We start from the raw sequence: 14,779 nt of genomic DNA on the forward strand, positions 1-14,779 counted from the left end.
TCCACAGCCCTTTATGTATTAACAGAAGCATTCACAGTGGAGAATCCTAGCACTAGATTCCCCCCCCAAATTCTGAAGTTGCGAAATATCGCAATAACGAAGAGAGAGAAATCGAGGGGTTTGTGTGTGTGTGTGTGTGGCAGCTTCTTCCTTTCCCAGCCTCGCTCCCTCCCGGGTGGCGAAGCTGGGATTTCCTCCGCGCTCTTTCCCCTCCCCGGCTGGCGCTTGCAACGGGGACCTGATTCCTGCTGCCAGAGCTCCCCCCCCCCGCCCCATTCTCTCCTTCCCCTTCTGTGGCGCGTGTGAAGAGCGAGCTCGCGTCTATTTTCTAACCGAGCGGAATGTAACCAGGGAGAAGAATTCAGGACTCCAACTTCCCATTTTATACATGGCGATTTTGTGCAGGTCCAGAAATCCTGGTGGCACAGCTGAGGGAGGCATTGCCTTTTTAAAACACACACACATGAATGCTTTGGCCCGCGCCGGCACTAGATTTACCCCCCCCCCAACAATGTATAATGTAGTTGCGAGATAACGCAACAGCGAAATAACGCAACTAAAGTCAATAATAATAAAAAAAAATTCTAACGAAACCAATTGAAGTGGCAATTGAGGCTATTCCAGGAGTGTTTTTTTTTTCTATTTGTTAATTTCGAAATATCGCTATTACGCAAGAAAGATGAAGTTTAAAAAAAAAAAATGGCCCTGCGGGCACTTTTGGGAAGCGCCGCGAACGGCTGATGATTGGCCAAGGGGGTGGATGGGGTGGGAGGACGGAAAGGGAGAGGGTGACGCCCACAAAGCAGTCGATCCGGCGTGGATGGATTTCCCACAGCAAACTCCGCAGAGTGGATCCGGTGTGGATCCGGAGGTTTTCAAAAACTCTGGAAGGAGGTGGATCTAGATACTCCGGCGTGAAACCCCTGCAGCACCGGAGCAAGACGCAGCGCCGGAGCAACAGGTGCGAAAACCAGGAAAAGATCCGGAGGTAAATGGGGTGCTACGCCGGAGTAAACGCTAGTGTGAAAACGGCCCTGGTCCACAACTGCAAAGCCTTAAGGCTGGTCATATGCTCCCTCAACTCCAAAGAGGCCTCCAACCAAGCCACTTGGACTGCCAAATCTCTAGGTAGCCCAGTTGAGAACTCCCCCATCGCTGTTATCTCAGGGTGCTTGCCAGTTCAAAATTCTTTTAACCCGTGCTTTTACTGCCTTCCCAGTTAGGGGCCTAACCAGTGACACCAGGCCTATATATGCCTAGGGTTGCCAAGTCCAATTTAAGAAATATCTGGGGACTTTGGGGGTGGAACCAGGAGACATTGGGGGCGGAGCCGAGAGCAAGGGTGTGACAAGCATAATTTAACTTCAAGGGAGTTCTGGCCATCACATTTAAAGGGACTGCACAAATTTTTAAATGCCTTCCTTCCATAGGAAATAATGAAGGATAGGGGCACCTTCTTTGGGGGCTCATAGAATTGGACCCCCTGGTCCAATCTTTTTGAAACTTGGGAGGTATTTTGGGGAGAGGTACTAGATGCTATACTGAAAATTTGGTGTCTCTATCTCAAAAAACAGCCCCCCCAGAGCCCCCAATACCCGCAGATCAATTCCCCATCATTCCCTATTGGAATCGTTCATGGAGGTGCATGATGGCTCTGGGGGTGGGGCCTCCCCCGCCGGCCAGCTGGCTGGGGGAGGGGGGAAGCCTGTAAAACCGGGGGATCCCCCTCTGGGACCTGGGGATTGGGAAGCCTATATATGCCTCACCCCATGTAACCATGTGGAGCGGATAAAAAAGGCCCCCTCTCCAACCAATCTGAGTGGGGCCCAAAAAAATCCTGCTCAGCCCCAGCATAGGTGACTAGCTAATCTCAAATGGTCTTAACAAGAGGGCAGGCAGGTGGGGAGTTTGTGCCGGCAGAGACTGATAAGGGAATGTGGCTTCTGCCTTATCTGGCCAGCCAGCCGCTCTCTGATTGGTTAAATCTCCCACGCTGAGCCTAAATAGGCTCATCCCACCCTTCATGCTTCCTTTTGAGGAAGTGGGAGTGAGCAACGGTAGTGAAACCTCAGTGGCTCCCACTGATTTTTTTTTTAATCTCCAATTTCCCAGGCAGTGGCCTGAGGAAGACTACTCCCAGAATGCACAGGCCAAGTGTAGGACCCAGAAAACCTGCAGCTCTGGCTCACACCCTCTCCTTCCCTCCATCTTTTGTAAGGTCAAAGCCCTTTTTTCCTCTTCTGCAGGTAGAATGTTTAAAAAGGTAAATGTAGTCCCCTGTGCAAGCACCAGTCATTTCCGACTCTGGGGTGAAGTTACTTTTTCAACGTTTTCACAGCAGATTTTTTATGGGGTGGTTTGCCATTGCCTTCCCCAGTCATCTACACTTTCCCCCCAGCAAGTCGAGTACTCATTTTACTGACCTTGGAAGGATGGAAGGCTGAGTCAACCTGAGCCGGTTACCTGAAACCAGCTTCTGCTGGGATCAAACTCAGGTCATGAGCAGAGAGTTCAGACTGCAGCTTTACCACTCTGCGCCATGGGGCATGTTTAGGGGCACCTTATTCAGGAGACCATAAAATCAAATCTGTTGATTCGCTTTGCTTGAAACTTGCTTGGTGTTTTGAGAACAGGCAACACTATCTACCATGAAATTTTTGTGCCATTTGGTTGAAAAATTTGAGAACCAACAGCCTTCCAAATTAGTCCCCCCATAGGCAATTATGGCAGGACTGTTGTTCTCCTTCCCTCCCCTATTCCTTGCGTTGTTAAAGAAAACAGACCACAACAAGGATTGCAAACACAGAGACCAATTTTGCACTAGACCTTTAATCCTGGTTTAGCCCTTTCCCCAAGCTGACATTCTACACTAAAATCATAGAATCATAGAGACATAGAGTTGGTTTCTCTGATTCTAGTGTAGAATATCAGTTCGGGGACAGGGTTAAACCAGGATTAAAGGTCTAGTACAAAATTGGTCAGTTTTCAGCAGAAAGGTGATTTTAAAAAAAAGAAAAGAAAGAAATGTCAGCCAGTCATTATAAGAGTAGGAAAATGAATGCAGGCAGGGATTTTTTTTCTTAATGCTGGTGGCTAGTGCCATTTTTTATTGTTAGGAATCAGTGGAGAGAAGTGTGCATGTACCAAGAGGCAGCTACTTTGGTGGTCTATAAAATCAAACCACTTTGTTGATCTGCTTGAAATTTAGGAAGTATTTAGATTAAAGGGAGGATTATGTTCTATGAAAATTGGTGGTATTATCTTTTAAAACCATAAACCTAGATCTTTGAATTCTTTCTCCATTGAAACAATGACACTGCAACTCTGAAACCAACCAAAAAAAGAAAACCAAACAAACATGAATTTGAGTCCAAAATTGCTAATGTCCTTTCTGAAAATCAACAATTGCAGTAAGTCCCGCCCCCCCCATCCCAGATATGAAGTTATAATAATTTTTTTCCCCTTGAAATATACCTCTAAAGACTTGCAGCATTAAAAATTATGTTGTTCTGGGGAAATTATGGTGTTCTGGAAAGTTTCGCTTTCATTTTTAAAGATTCATTTAGTAAAGGAACAAAGAAAGGCGGAATCAGTTAAAGAAAAGGACATTTCCTCATACAGACCAAGTTTATATGTATAACTACATCTGAAATTTGAATTCCATTGATTATGTAATTATTACCCAAATCAGCAGGCTGGTTCAGGCAGATAAACATTCTACTAACCCACCTCACAGGACTAACAACCCATGATTGAACTGAGGCACTGAAAACACATCATGGTCCCACTGTTCATTAGCTTTCCTATTTACTTACTTACTTACTTATTTATTTATTTATTCATTTATTCATTTATTTATTTATTTATTTATTTATTTATAATTTTGAGATTTATACCCTACCCTACCCTGCAGGTGGACTCACAGTAGCACAAACTGACTGAAGATACAATCCTGTACAATGACATCTGTGAGGAACCCCATCAGAGTCTTTACTCAGGAGCGCGACCACTTTAAATTTCTCCCCGGTCACCTTCCCTCAGTAACACTCCCAGAAATCCTGTCAGAACTGTTAATAATTGGCACCAGATGGTTTTAAAGACAAAAACCACAAAATATTTATTAGGTAACAAAAGGCAAGGGAGAGGGATGAAATAATATTGATTATGACTGTTCAATATGTAAGTAAGTAAAAATTTTATTTGTATCCCGCCCTCCCCGCCAAGGCAGGCTCAGGGCGGCTAACAACATTTCACACAAATACAATAATAATATAAAACTTTGAATTAACCATAAAACATTTGAATTTAACATTCTTTAAAAACCAGTCAATGTAATTAAAATTATATAATTTAGTCTGACAGTAATGATGGCATTTTGACGCCAATTTCTGTCAGTTTGCATAATTTTCATGATGCCATAGGTCCTTAGACAGGGCCGTGTTGAGGATCCATTGATTACCAGCATTATTCAGCAGTCCGTATATGCTAATTTGAAGAGGGTGGTCTTGCAGGCCCTGCAGAACTGATCCAGGTTTCACAGGGCCCGTACCTCCTCAGGGAGCTGATTCCATAGGGCGGGGGCCACGATTGAAAAGGCCCGTGCTCGGGTGTTCTGGAGCTTTATCTCTTTCGGCCCAGGGATAGTCATCATATTTTTTCCGGCTGACCTCAGTGCCCTCTGGGGTTCATATGGGGAGAGACGGTCCCTCAGGTAGGCCGGTCCTCGGCCATATAAGGCTTTAAAGGTAATGACCAACACTTTGTACTGGATCCGGTATGTAATTGGCAGCCAGTGCAGTCCACGTAGTCCCGGCCATATGTGCTCCCATCTCAGGAGTCCCAACAGTAGCCTGGCCACCGCGTTCTACACTAGCTGCAACTTCCGGGTCCGGCACAAAGGTAGCCCCAAGTAGAGGGCATTACAGTAGTCTAATCTTGAGGTGACCGTTGCATGGATCAAAATGCAGGAGGCAAATCAGTTGGCAGCAGGTTGGCAGAATAAAACAATTACAGAGAGTAGAGATTTTTCAGGCTAAAAATATAACAAGACTTTGGCAGAATATCTTTAAAATAAACAATAAACCAGACAGGTTTCGGAGTCCCAATAGACTCCACACAGGCTATGCCTTCTGGGCACTCAGAATGCTGTTTCTTCAGATGTTTTATCCTAACTTAGGCAGTGATAAATTATATAAATAACAAACTATAATCACTCTTACACACATACATCGAGAACTCCTGACTGGTGTCAGTATTCTCCCTTACAGACTCTTTCACACTAGCTATCTTCCAGGACTCGCACCCCTCAATTTTGATGCGTCTCAGCCCCACAGCTAGTCCTCTGGTCTGAGTCTTGGGCAACCCTGCTGACCAGAATCCAGTTCTTGGGCAACCAGAATCCAGTTCTTGGGCAACCAGAATCCAGTTCTCCCCTCAGTGTGTATTAATGTGTTCTAGTGAGATTGCCTGATGCACTGGCAAAATCTCCCTCAGAAAGTTTCAAACCGTCTGAAAACTCCCTCTTCCAGACAAAGTCCACTCAGCTTTGTCTCCCACAAGGAGCTCAGCCACTCTGGCCACTCTCAGCCCCTCGTCCAGTTGGTTTTACAACTGCCCGGCCTAAGCCCACTGTCTTCACTTCAGACTGGTATACTCAAGACTTCTCTCGACAACCCCCCCCCCCGGCTGTGACTAAAAACCCTGAGGTGATTTTCTGCTGAGCAAACCTCCAAAAGATACTTTTCCGTTGTTTGGGCAATGTTCCAGCCAATCACTAAAGCCTGTTTCTCAGCTACTCAGGCTAAGAGCTTGAGTCCGTCACATACCAATCTCAGCTTTGCTTTGCATTCTGGAACGGAGCCTCCGGCAGCCCGCCGCATCGCGGCGTGGCTGCCGGGGAGATTTTGCCCCCCCCGGAGGGAGAGTGGACTGCGAGGCGCGCTTTAGGCGCGTCTGGGAGGGGCGGGGCTTCCGCGCTTGCTTGGAAGCCTCCGCCTCGGTCCTGACAGTCCTCTTCGGGTGCTTGGAGCAAGAGGGAGTGTGAGTCTGAGCTCCTGCTGGCACTTGAGGGGGATTGTGCTTGAGTGCGTCGGGTGAGGCCGTTTTTGGCTGCGTGCAGCTTGAGAGAGGCTTGAGAGCGGCGAGAGCAGCGTGGGATCGGCGTCTCACAGTCATTTGGTGGTATAAGGGCTGCTGGCCTTGTGCTTCAGCCCAGCAGAGTGCAGGGCTTGCCCAATTAGGAGGATTATTGGGATTATTTAGATATTGATTGGTAGTGGGCTGGAGCGATTTTGGGTGAGGTCGCCTTGTTGATAAAGGGTGGCCATTGTCTCCCTTCTTGTCCTGCTTTTGGGGGTTGTGGGCTCCCCTGCAGTGGCAGGGTTCTCCATTGGGATATTCAGATTGCTGATTAGTGGGAGAGGCAGCCATCTTGTGGTGTCTGGGAGGTTGTCCTTTTGCCTGGGTCTGGGCGGCCATTTTTGGTGGGGTTCTTCTCCCTTCTTCTTGGCGGCCATTTTAGGCTAGGGAGGTGGTGGCCATTTTAAGTGCAAGTGGGGCAGCGGCCATTTTAAGGAATTAAGCCCTCCCTCCCCCCCCCTCTTTTATGGTGTGATAATTGCAGCAGCCTGACTAGCCCAGGCAGGATCCAGCTTGTCAGAGCTTGGAAGCTAAGCAGGGTTGGCCATGGTTAGAGCTTGGATGGGAGACCACCAGTGTTCCCGCTAAGCTGAGTGAGCATGAGCTAGGTCACAGATTTTCCTCAGTGGTAGAGCATCTGCTTGGGAGGCAGAAGGTCCCAGGTTCAATCCCAAGCATCTCCAAAAAGGGCCCAGGCTATTAGGTGTGAAAAGCCTCAACTTGAGACCTGGGCGAGCTGCTGCCAGTCTGAGAAGACAATGCTGACTTTTTAGGCTCTGGTGGGGTTTTCCTTTTGCGGCTCACCTTTGTGGATCAGAGTGATTGCTGGGGTTGCAGCAGTTCCTATTTTCTCTTTAATTGAGATTTGGGCTGTGCTCTTCAGCGAGCATGTCTGGGCGTAAAGGTGGTGGTAAATCTAAGGGGAAGAAGCCTGCTCCTAAGGCTCCTAGGCCACCTCCAAAGTGTCCTCCGCCCCCCGTGTCGTCGGATGAGGAGGTGGGGGATGAGGTGAATGCAGTCATTTTTCAGAGACTGCAGGCCTTGGAGCAGGCATCGGGGTTTCCACCTTCTCAGATGCCTAAGAAGGGGCGGGTCCCTAAGTGGGCTTTGCAAGTGGATATATTGACCCGTTTATCTATTTTGGAGGGCAGGTCGTCTGCATCTTCGACTGGAGGAGCTGTAGGGCTTGTTGGCTCCGATGTGGGAGCGGGTCCGTCGTCTGGGGTACTCGGTGCCGGGTCTGCGTTGGTGCCAGCTCTGCCTCAGGGTAAGTTGGGGGATAATTTGCTGCCTCACACTGGGCCTGTGTGGCCGTGGGGGGCCTTGGGATCTGCGGCTCCTAATGGGGTAGGGGCTACACCGGGTAGTGCTGGGGCTCCTTCATCTCTAGGCTTGGGGCCGCATGGCAACTGGATGTGGTCACAGGGCTAGTTTGGTCCATTCGGTAATTGGCCTGGGCAGCAGGGGGCAGCATCGGGGCTGTTGAGTGGATGGGGTTTCCCATCTCCTTACGGTACGGTCCCTTTTGGGGCTATGCCCTTTGGTGAGGTGGCCTTGCCCTTGGGGGATCACTTGCTGCCGGCCACGAGGGAAAAAATCCTAAAAGGAGAATACGTAGACATATTCTCCTTCTTATTTAGGGAATTGGAAAAGAAGGACAAGGAGGAGTTGGATGATAAAGAGAAGGAGAAGCTGAAGAAAAGGAAGGTTGACAGGACCTGGGCCAATTGGCTTCCGGGGTTTTTCATATATGCGGGAGTGATAGTGTGTGTGCAGCCCTGGCAGGCCGCTGCACTGATTCAATATATGGACATCATATACAAGGGGTATACGATGTTCAGCGGCCCGGCCTGGATCCAATACGACCAGGAGTTCAGGAAGAGGGCTGCTTTGTACCTTCACTCCCCTGGGATCGGATTCACCAGCAGTTGTGGCTGCAGGTGATGTCACCCGCTCGGCCCAATTTGGGGGACCGATCCAACAGTGGTCACCTTGTATCCAAGGATTCCTCTTCTCCTTCCAGTGCGTCTGTATCCTCCCGCAGTGCTGCTGGGTAGGCAGCTCAGCACCGCTTGCTCTGCTGGGAGTTTGGGGCCCAGGGGGCATGCAGTCGTAAAGTTTGCCAGTTCAAGCATGAATGCCCCCTGTGCGCTGGCCCTCACTCTTTCAATAACTGTCCGAGAGTCCGGCCGCGCAAGGGTCAGAAAGGATCGGGGGGGGGGCCCTTCTCAATCTGGAGATAGGCCTCAGCCCGATGAAGGTGGGTCCTCTTGAGGTAGGGCTTCGCAGTTACACCTGTAAGGGGAACAGTTGATATTTGTTAAAAGTTTTAGTTTCAGGAAGGGATGTTAAGGGATCAGGGGGGTAAGGTAGCTCTGAGGTTGACAAGGGTTGTTGTTCTGCCATTTTGAGTGTAGCCCTCTGGCTCTGGCATGACATCAACTTTGGGGTTATTTGGAGTGAGGTTTTGTATCCATTTCTTTGAATCGGCGCGGCATATACGGCTGCTGCCCTGGGTTATCCTACTTTGTCCATTCAGCCTTGGCCAGTGGCGGTCTCAGGCTTACAAAAGTTTTATTCGCCCTTTGCTTTGCTGATAGTTTTATTAGGAGCGGGGGGGGGGGGGTGGTGGTTTAAGTCTGGGTTTGTTAACTTCTTTGTTTTTCCTTCTAGATGCTGTTGTTCCTGGCCGAAGGAGCAGAGTTCTCATCTGTGGGCACAGTCAAGCTCGGAGAACTGCTCAGCTGGGGCTCAGCAAATAAAATATGTTATGGTGGAATGGCGGGGGCGCAGGGGTCTTCAGTGGCCTGGCTGCCCCCCCCCTTGTTATGTTATGAGTGTGTGGGCCCTCCTCCGCAGGTATTAATTTGTTCACCTGGGAGGTAGAGGATTTCAAGTATTTAAGGAACAGATGGTCTGGTACCATTATGGTTTGGTCGGCCATGATTCCGCGCTTGTATGGCGCAGTGCTTGGAATTCAGCTGGGTTAGTAAGGGCTCTTTACAGAGCGAATAAGGAGATTCGCAAGGTTTTGGAGGGTGGTTGGGCCACTACTTGCCCCATCCGGATATTTCTAAGGAATGTCCTGACCTCTACAGAGAGGATGGGGTACATTTCTCGGAAAAGGGTAATATGCTTTTCCTGAGGGATTTGCGGCAAGGGCTGGTGTTGGCATTGTGCCTTTGGGTGGGTGCTAAGCCCTAAGTAGAGACTTGCCCTTAGTTGTGGCAGGTTTTATGGGGTTTATGGCACCATGCGGCCTGGGGAGGACCGGTTAGCCTCCCCCGTTTGGGGAGCTGGGGGTCTGGCAGGATCAACCTTTGGTGTGGCCCGAGGTGTGTGAATGCAGACTGTCCTGGAGACTCGATTGGATGGGTGCCTTTCGCTGAGACTCGCGTCTGGTGTTTGGGCCCTCCGGTGCGAGCCTCCCTGCTGGGCCTGCCTGACGGGAGCTGTGGCACACAGCTCCGGCCGGGGGCCCGGGTCTCTCGCCCGCTGAAAAAGGCAGGGGAGCGGTCTGAGGAGACCCCTGGCCCTGACCTGGCCACAGTTCGGTTGCCCTTGCCGTTTGCAGTGTTATTCAATAAAAGTGGCCCATATTTTCACCAATATAATTGTGTCCGCCTCTTTATGCCGACTTGGGGGGGGGGGCAAAAGTACCTTCACCTGTGCCTCCTTCTTTGGCTCTCTGGACAATTCTAATGCAATTCACTGTAATTAGTAACAAATTTTATCTATAATAAATATAGCCTTTTTCATTATTTTAGTTTCTCTTAGTTCCAGGTGGATAGCCATGTTGGTCTGAAGCAACAGAATAAAGTTAGAGTCCAGTGGCACCTTTAAGATGAACAAAGTTCTGTTCAGCTTTTGTGGGCAAACACACATCTTCAGATAAAATGAAATGGAAGAAAACTATTCCAATTTATAGACAGGATTGAAGAACAAATTAGCACATAACACGATGAAGACATTTTTAGACAAAATAGAAACAACAAACCAAGTGTATTTATTTATTTATTTATTACATTAAGCTTATATCCCGCCCTCTCCGCAAGCGGACTCAGGGCGGCTCACAACATTACATTACTACCATTAAAACCAATAAAACATATAAAACATAATTACGTATTTAAATTATTTAAAACCATTTCATGGTGCTGTATTAATACAATACAATATAGGAGGTTCTGAAAATTCGGTGGTGACCACCAGTACTCTACATGGTGCTCTAAATGATGTCCAGTGGCAGCTCTCTCTCAGTTAGATATCGAAGGCCTGTCGGAACAATTCGGTCTTACAGGCCCTGCGGAACATAGGCAGATCCCGCAGGGCCCTTATGGCCTCCGGGAGAGCGTTCCAGAGTTCTGGCACTGCCACCAAGAAAGCCCTGGTTAGTGTCATACGCAACCTGGCTTCTTTTGGTCCAGGGATGGACAGGAGATTTTTCGTCCCTGAACGCAGTGCTCTCTGGGGGATATACGGAGAAAGGCAGTCCCGCAGATAGACAGGTCCCTGACCATAAAGGGCTTTAAAGGTCAGTACCAACACCTTGAAATGAATTCGCAACACAACAGGAGGCCAGTGCAGCTCTTTCAGCACTGGCTGAATGTGCTCCCATCGAGGGAGTCTCATTAACAGCCATGCCGCAGCGTTCTGCACTAGCTGTAGTCTCCGGGTTAGCGTCAAGGGTAGCCCCATGTAGAGAGCGTTACAGTGATCTATTCTTGAGGTGACCGTAGCATGGATCACCATTGCTAAGTCGTTGTGCTCCAGGAACGGGGCTAGCTGCTGCACCCGCAGAAGATGAAAAAAGGCGGATCTAACAGTGGCTGCTACTTGGGCCTCCATTGTAAGGGAGGACTCAAGGAGCATGCCCAAGCTCCTGACTTTAGGGGCTGGTATTAATGGCACCCCATCAAGAGCCGGCAGATGAACCTCTCCCCCTGGACCACCCTGACTCAGATAGAGAACCTCCATCTTTGTCGGATTCAGCTTCAGCCGGCTCAGCCTGAGTCAAGAAGCCACGGCTTGAAGAGCCAGGTCTAGATTTTCCGGGGTACAGTCAGACTGACCGCGCACCAATAGATAGAGCTGGGTGTCATCTGCATATTGATGACAACCCAGTCCATACCTCCTGACAATCTGGGCAAGGGGGCGCATATAGATGTTAAATAGCATCGGGGATAGGACCGCTCCCTGTGGCACCCCACAACTAAGAGAGTGCCTCTAGGATGCTTCCTCCCCTATCACCACCCTTTGTCCCCGATCTTGGAGAAAGGAGGTCAACCACTGTAAGGCAGACCCCTGAATCCCCACATCGGCAAGGCGGCTAGTCAGTAGCTGATGGTCAACCGTATCAAAAGCAGCTGAAAGGTCTAATAGCAACAGCACTGCTGAGCCACCCCAATCCAGATGTCGCATGAGTATCACTGTTTTCCCTTAATTGTATCCATATGTGCTGCGAACGACCGAAGCAATCCAACGGTCTCCAAAAATCGGACATTTTAAGTGTTAAGTAACTCCGAAGGGTTACTTAACACTTAAAACGTTGGACTTCAGGAGAACATTGGAATCCCCTGCTCAACGCCTTTTTTGGCACTGCCTTTTTGACCCTGTAACCTTGGCTTGTTCAACTGGAAATTCTCCAAAAGATCCCTTCCCATAAATTTAAGACTTATTACCCAAGGGCCAAGTGTTACTCTAATAATCATTTCTGTTTTCTAAGCACTTGTCCATATATGCTATTAAAAAATCCTTCCCTGTGCTTTACCCTAATTATCTTGGTTTTTTGGCAATGTTCTGCTATTAAAAAGACTTCCCTGTGTAGGTCTTTGAATTAAAGGGACTTGGAAGTGATCGGAAGGCATCCAAGACTTAAGAATCAGCAAAGGCAGGAAGCATAAGATCCTCAAATATTTTGGTATTGTCTGACTCATGAATCCCCAGTTTAATCCTGTTCACATATCACGTGGTTTCTTTTTGTGAGTGTGTGTATTGAGGAGAAGAAATGTGGAAGAACATCAATTTGGCATGCAGAAGGGAAGCAAGTGGGCAGCTGGAAATGTCCGAGTTTTTGATTGCTTTGGTATCTTCTAACAAACAGACAGACAGCTTCAACACTGTTTTCTGTCATCTTGTTTAGTAATAATAATAATAACAGGTATTATGTTACTTTTGTTTTGGGATTCTGCATTGGACCAGTGCAGCTACCTGCAACTTCCTTTTTTCTTTTCTTTTTTTTTTGCCAAGTTTTCCTGTTCCATTTCTGGGCTTAAAACAATTTTATTGGTAACATATGGTAATAAATCTATTTCTTACATTTCTTACATCTTACCCCATATATTACTTTCTACCCACCCCTCCCCCCCATTACTTGACCCCCGCCGGTGTTATTTACGTAAAATGCAAATATTTAAAAGTACCCTTAACTATTAAAACAAAAATTTATATTCTTCTTTTTTTAAAAAACCCCAAACTTAATCATTATCAAAAATTGTCCAATATCCTTTTATTTTCCACTCTTTTTCTACATATCTTCTAAACTTTTTCCACTCCGTCTTAAAAACTTCTAAATCATAGTCTCTTAACATTCTTGTTAATTTGTCCATTTCACTCCATGTCATAACTTTTATAATCCAATCCCATTTCTCTGGTATTTTTTCTTGCTTCCACAACTGCGCATATAATGTCCTAGCAGCTGAAAGCAAGTACCAAATTACAGTTCTATCTTCTTTTGGAAATTTTTCCATTTGTAATCCCATCAGAAAAGTCTCTGCAACTTTCTTAAATTCATATCCCAAGATCTTAGAAATTTCTTGCTGAATCATCTGCCAATACTTTTTTGCTCTTTCACAAGTCCACCACATATGGTAGAAAGAACCTTCATGTTTTTTACATTTCCAACATTTGTCTGGCATCTTATTGTTCATCTTTGCCAATTTTTAGGAGTCATATACCATCTATACATAATTTTAAAACAGTTCTCTTTAATACTATGAAACGTCAAAAGCATCATATAATTCTTCCACAAGTATTCCCAAGTTTCCATCTGTATTTCTTTATTTACATTAATTGCCCATTTAATCATTTGAGATTTCACTACTTCATCCTCCGTAGACCATTTTAAAAGTAATTATATGATTTTGAAATTAATTTTTCATTATCTCCAAGCAGAACTTTTTCCATTTCTGTTTGTACTTTTCTTATTCCTTCAGTTTTGATATCATTATCAGCAAGCTCTTTATTTGTTGCATTTGGAACCAATCATATTTATTATTCAACTCTTCGGCAGTTTTCAATTCTATTTTGCCACTTTGAATTTTTAATAATTCATTATATGACAACCACTTTTCTTCACCTATCTCAGCCGTTATTAAGAACATAAGAACATAAGAGAAGCCATGTTAGATCAGGCCAATGGCCCATCCAGTCCAACATTCTGTGTCACACAGCGGCCAAATATATATATATATATATATATATATATATATATATATATATATATATATATATATATATATATATATATATATATATATATATATATATATACACACACACACACACACTGTGGCTAATAGCCACTGATGGACCTCTGCTCCATATTTTTATCTAACCCCTTCTTGAAGGTGGCTATGCTTGTGGACGCCACCACCTCCTGTGGCAGTGAATTCCACATGTTAATCACCCTTTGGGTGAAGAAGTACTTCCTTTTATCCGTTTTAACCTGTCTGCTCAGCAATTTCATCGAATGCCCACGAGTTCTTGTATTGTGAGAAAGGGAGAAAAGTACTTCTTTCTCTACTTTCTCCATCCCATGCATTATCTTGTAAACTTCTATCATGTCACCCCTCAGTCGACGTTTCTCCAAGCTAAAGAGCCCTAAGCGTTTCAACCTTTCTTCATAGGGAAGGTGTTCCAGCCCTTTAATCATTTTAGTTGCCCTTTTCTGAACTTTCTCCAATGCTATAATATCCTTTTTGAGGTGCGGCGACCAGAACTGCACACAGTACTCCAAATGAGACCGCACCATCGATTTATACAGAGGCATTATGATACTGGCTGATTTGTTTTCAATTCCCTTCCTAATAATTCCCAGCATGGCGTTGGCCTTTTTTATTGCAAACGCACACTGTCTTGACATTTTCAGTGAATTATCTACCATGACCCCAAGATCTCTCTCTTGGTCTGTCTCTGCCAGTTCACACCCCATCAACTTGTATTTGTAGCTGGGATTCTTGGCCCCAATGTGCATTACTTTGCACTTGGCCACATTGAACCGCATCTGCCACGTTGACGCCCACTCACCCAGCCTCAACAGATCCCTTTGGAGTTCCTCACAATCCTCTCTGGTTCTCACCACCCTGAACAATTTAGTGTCATCCGCAAATTTGGCCACTTCACTGCTCACTCCCAACTCTAAATCATTTATGAACAAGTTAAAGAGCATGGGACCCAGTACCGAGCCCTGCGGCACCCCACTGCTTACCGTCCTCCACTGCGAAGACTGCCCATTTATACTCACTCTCTGCTTCCTATTACTCAGCCAGTTTTTGATCCACAAGAGGACCTGTCCTTTTACTCCATGACTCTCAAGCTTTCTAAGGAGCCTTTGATGAGGAACTTTATCAAAAGCTTTCTG

The sequence above is a fragment of the Heteronotia binoei genome, chromosome 4, assembly GCF_032191835.1.
Source record: "Heteronotia binoei isolate CCM8104 ecotype False Entrance Well chromosome 4, APGP_CSIRO_Hbin_v1, whole genome shotgun sequence".
Lineage (NCBI taxonomy): Eukaryota > Metazoa > Chordata > Lepidosauria > Squamata > Gekkonidae > Heteronotia > Heteronotia binoei.